We start from the raw sequence: 5,275 nt of genomic DNA, 5'->3' as shown, positions 1-5,275 counted from the left end.
CACGTGGATCAGAGAACCAACGCCTGCAGCCCCCACCCACGAAGGACACTCCCTTTTACACAGGGGCAAACCAATCTGCAGCAGTTTACCTGGCGTGTAATAAAGGTGCGCCTATCCCTGTCACGCATCCAACACACTGGCATGCGGGGCCATCGCGAAGCAAGGGTCACCAACATAGCTAGGTATAGTCACCAGCCACCTCCAGGCCATAACGTCGTGGTGCACGGTACCCACACCGCCCAAGGCCGTCCCCGCGGCTGCACCGACCCTTGCGTCGCCGTTGTGTCACCCCTTCGGGTTATAGCGCTGCGGCACGTGGTCCACGCCGCCGCCCCTCCCCTCTCCCCCTCGACCAGTCCGCTACCGCTGCGTCGCCCCATCGGGCCATAGTGCCGCGGTGCACGGTCCACTCTGTCGCCCCCTCGCATCGACTTCTACGTGATATGCGTCGCGCCGCCTCCTCGGCGCGAGAACACCGTCATCGGCACCAGTCTTTGTCACGCTGAGGGTTCCTCCTCACCTACTTCGAGCATCGCGCTCCTTACCCAGCTGCCGCCATCATCGTCAGGCCGTGGCCACCATTCTTCTTCGGCGTCGTGCCACCCTTTCACCCACTTCATCTTCGTCCAGCACCAGCTCAACGCCAGCATCGCTGTCACCTTCCCCGACCACTTCATCTACTCCGACCACCCTTGGCGACATCAGCCCCACGCTGATCGGTGCCTCAACAATCATCAAGTCCTTCTCTGCTATCCACTCCGACTTCTTCGTCTAGGCATGCCCGGTGTTGGCAACATCAACGCGTGCCTTTGTCCCCGATGTATTCCCAGGCCTAGGAAGCCTGGAGCGACGCATCGTCAACATCACCTTTGTCCATCTATGCATGCCCGGTGCTGGCAACAACGATGTGTGCCTTCGTCTACTACGTGTCCCAAGGCTTGGGTAACAGGGCGTGACGCCTCCTCAACAACGTCTTCTTCCCGGTGCACCAATACTTCGACACCAGTACTCCTATGACTAACTCCACGCCTTCTTGGGGCCGCGTCTCCCCGGCTACTTCCTCGACACCTGCCACCCCGACTCGACATACCTATGCTCTTGACTACCTCGAAAACGGCACAAAGGGCTACCCCCTTAATTGAGCAACCTCGCCGGTTTACACTCCAGCCACGACTTCCATGATGCATCGACCGTTTCAACTTTGGGGGATGTCCATTGGCTTGCCTTCGGATTCTTCTTCAGTCTCACCGTCTGTGTTGCAGCCACGGCCTAGTCATCCTTTGCCGCTGGTTTGAGTGCTCTTTGCGGCCTATACGTGTGTGGCCCCACGATGGGCCACCTCACCTTCATCTTAAAATTTAACTGTCATCTTCTCTACTTACAGTACTTACTTGCAACTAAAGAAAAATAAGAGTGAGGCACTTGCAGACTAAACCGTGTTCAGCCCAGACTGTCCATTTTCCTCATTTTGAATTTAGACTGGCCATTAGGACTGTCGTAATTGCTCTCCATCTCCACAAGAGCTTATAAAGTATCAAACTGACCACCACTCTCTCTTTCCTAATTTAGATTCTGTGTGGCCAAAAACTGATTCTTCGCTAGCTCTTTTAAGAGTTGTCATGAAGACTTTTGATCATGTTGATGCAGGGCACCTTGGTACTCATTTAGATACACGTCAGTACTGTAAAGTATGAACTGAGGGGCTTGCATTGGCGTCCCGGGGTACGTGGAGCACCCTGATGGCAAAGAGCGACGTCTGAAGCCATCGTTGACGCGTGGCGGCATGCCAGATCAAAGATGGACCATTGGATCCATCTCAATATTATCCTTTCCCTTGAGCCATCCGTGGGCTGAACCAACGGCGATCTGCGTTCATTTAAAGACTGAAATCACACGTGAGGGTTCAGGTTTCAAAACTGAATGGATCTAGCAGCTTTCACTGCACGGTCATGCTTTCGTTCAACTGTCTAACGTGACATGTCTATACACATCACTAGAAGTGAAATGGATTGTTATTTCTTGTCCAAATTAGCCGTGTTCAAGAAAAGAAAAAATATCTAGTTAGCTAGAGCCAAACCGCGGTGCATACAAGTTAAGGAAAAAAACCCTCTTGGCTTGTAGTTGTTGGAAATATGGTAGGTCGAATTCGAATGAGAAAAAGTTTGTCATGACTCCATTCCAATGTGCACTGGATAATTATTTGGAGGATTTTATAGGACGTGAAACTCAAAAAGTTAGCAACATTTCCAGATTTGTATGAAATTAAAAACAACTAAGATTCTAGAAACCTCCCCTTTGGACGGGGTGGCGTACCGGTAAGTCGTTTTAGAGACCAACATCGAAAATCCAAGGCGCGATATACACTATATATCCACCAATAAAAACTATTCTAAAAGCAATTGGATGACTTACATAAGAACAAAACAATATCCGGTTGACACAGTAAAATCCATTTGTATCGTTCCCTACTTATTAGGCCTACGAGCTAGCTAGGAGAACACTTTCATGGTTTGTAAGCAATATGGTAGGTCGATCTCCAACATCGAGGAGCGCTCCTTTTGCGTATGGATCTCCTTCGTCTCCAAATCAAAAACTACGAGCGCACTATAGCGACATTTCTCACATACCCGTAGCAATACCACGCCCCCGCTTCTCTTCCCGGAGCCATCGAACTTAATGACTACATCGGTGCCACACTCAAGAGGAATATTTGGGCAGACTGACCGTAGGTTCTCCCCTATGTCGATTATATTTTCTAGTGACCAATCACCACCACCACCACCACCTGCTGGGACTGTATGGAGTTGTAACCACACTGATATCTTGAACCCCTCTATGGCGAGCAGTTTGAGTAGGTTCCTATCTGGAGACGTGGCCAAGTAGAGCTTGTTTGCTTCGCATTTGGTAAGTGGGGGCTTCACCATTCCAGGTGTCCTCATGCGCACATCGTAGGTGAGGATTTGCTTACCGTTGAACACTAGCCAGTGGATGATGCCACCGCGGACAACGGCGGGGGCAGTGTCCGCCCAGACAAACATCCATGGAAAGTCAAGGTTTCTTGCATGAGCCGTGACGGGCCCCCAGGTACAAGAGGAGGATGTGGCGGTCTGTACTTTGATGCTCCATCCATAGAGATCGGCAAAGAGTAGCATGAAGGAGCAGTCAATGCCGTCCGCCGCCGTGAGCAGGACGTATACATGCAAGTTGTTCTTGGTACTCTTGAAACATGTCGGTCTTGAAAGGAAGGTGTGGTGACCGGTCATAGGATCATACACGCACATGTCAGAGCAGCGCTTGGATTTTGGTCGTGCATTGATGTGTTTGCGGCGGAGGACGACGAGTCCACCGCGGGACGTCAGCGGTTCATACCGGCTAAAGAGCTTCGCGGCGCAACGCGACATGTAAGGCGAGAGTTGGTTGCGGCATAAGGACACGACGGTGGGCCTGACCGGGTGGACCACAGTTAGGGGCCAATCGTCGTAGGTGCTGTACACGAGGATGCTTGGAGCCACCTTTTGGGTAATGCCGTGGATGAACTGCGGGCTGAGTATGTCGCGACGGAGGTGCTTGCAAACGGCGGCGCAACGGACGACCGTGAGAAAGTCGGTGCGTGCTATGATCTCGAACAGGACATCAGCAGGGAGGGTCGTCAGGATCTCCGACGCCACCGGCGCAAACAAGTTGTCTCGTCGGCGTTTGCGTGACACCATGGGTAGTACGTGTTTGAGCTGGAACTTGGAAGCCCTAGCGTGCTATAACTAGCCAGCTACAGGTAGAGAACGACCGCACGTACCTCTGTGTCCGGCTGCAGACCCTGTTAATAGTAATATCGCGTCACGGAGCTTTAGCGAGTTCGTGTGGAGAACGGGAGTAGCTTTCCCAGATCGGATCGGGGTCAGGAACCCAAACCGGACGGAGCAGAGCCCTATTTATAAGGATGGAAGCAGAGCCAAACGTGTTTGAGTTTGTTTGGGCTCTCTGGCGTTTAGGCCGTTACCGTGTGTTGCCTCAGCGTGAGCTGTTCCCTTTTCCTTTTTTCATTTTTTCTTTCTAGTTTCTAAAGTTTTAAATTCTAAATTTTTTATTTTTTTATTCTTCTTTTCTCTTTTCCAATTTTTTAAAATTCATACTTTTTCCATCGTTGTTAGTTAACTGTCCACCACCGAACAGATGACTGTTTTTTCTTATTCCATTTGCATGTCCACCCTCAACTTGCATCTGAAGCCCGACCTTCTTTTGTCGCAGCTGCAATCCCACACTCGACTCGTAACTAGGCATCAACAATTTTTCTTGTCTCAGTTGCAAGTCCACCTTCAACTCGCAATTGGGGTTTGAATTTTTTTTGTCTCAGTTGCAAGTCCACCTTCGACTCGCAACTACGAGCGCACCATAGTGACCTTTCTCACATACTTGTAGCAAGACCATATCCCCGCTCCTCATCCCGGAGCCCTGGAACTCAATGACTACATCAGTGCCACCCTCAAGAAGAATATTTGGGCAGACTGACCGTAGGTTCTCCCTTATGTCGATCATATTTTCTAGTGACCAACCACCACCACCACCTGCTGGGACCGTAAGAGTTGTAGCCACACTGATATCTTGAACCCCTCTATGGCGAGTAGTTTGAGTAGATTCCTATCGGATGACGTTACCAAGTAGAGGTTGTTTCCTGTGCATTTCGTAGGACGGAGCTTCACCATTCCGGGCGACCCCATGCACACATCGTAAGTGAGGATATGCATATCATCGAACACTAGCCAGTGGATGGCACCGCCGCGGAAGACGGCGGGGGCACTTCTCCCCCAGACAAACGTCCATGGAAAGTCCGGGTTGCTCGCATCAGTCATGACGGGTGCCCAGGTACTAGAGGATGTGGCGGCCTGTACTTTGATGCTCCATCCGTAGAGATCGAAGAAGAGTAGCATGAAGGAACAGTCTATGCCGGCCGCCGCGGTGAGTAGGACGTACACTTGCAAGTTGGTCTTGGTACTCTTGATACCTGTCGGTCTTGAGAGGAAGGTGTGGTTGCCATTCATGGGATCATACACGCACATGTCAGAGGAGCGCTTGGATTTGGGTCGCACGTTGATGTGCTCGTGACGGAGGATGACAAAGCTGCCATGGGACGTCACCGGTTCGTACCGACTAAAAAGATTCGTGGCACGAAGCGACATGTAAGGCGAGAGCTGGTTGCGGCATAAGGACACGATGGTGGGGGTGACAGGGTGGACCACAGTTAGGGGCTAAAGTGTTGGCAATATCATCAGACTCTCCA

The sequence above is a fragment of the Triticum dicoccoides genome, chromosome 7A, assembly GCF_002162155.2.
Source record: "Triticum dicoccoides isolate Atlit2015 ecotype Zavitan chromosome 7A, WEW_v2.0, whole genome shotgun sequence".
NCBI lineage: Eukaryota > Viridiplantae > Streptophyta > Magnoliopsida > Poales > Poaceae > Triticum > Triticum dicoccoides.
Note: the sequence above shows the minus strand (reverse complement) of the source record.